Consider the following 405-nt stretch of genomic DNA (forward strand, 5'->3'; position numbering starts at 1 on the left):
GCATTAGTAACATACTAATTTGAATTTATCATTTTTTAATTATTATTTGATGCCATGTTTCGCTGCTTGGAAAATTGCAGGAATAAAAAACATTGAATGAACTCGTGCCAACATCGGGGCCTTTCGAATACATAACATAATCTCATTTCAGGTCATTGCAGTGTGAATTCAGGAATAAGATGTGATGTGTATTTTTGCAAGCTATCTATATGTATAATTGGTAAAGATACCAAAAATGATGAATAATTAACATAAATGGCTTACACAGTTATAAAATAGATAAACTGAGATAATGAATACCAGAAATTTCAACCTGATAATTTTATACCACTGAGTTTTAGAAGCACTTAAATAAATTTTAAAAAGCCGTAACACAACATAAATTATTAATAACATACACATAAT

The sequence above is a fragment of the Penaeus chinensis genome, chromosome 17, assembly GCF_019202785.1.
Source record: "Penaeus chinensis breed Huanghai No. 1 chromosome 17, ASM1920278v2, whole genome shotgun sequence".
Lineage (NCBI taxonomy): Eukaryota > Metazoa > Arthropoda > Malacostraca > Decapoda > Penaeidae > Penaeus > Penaeus chinensis.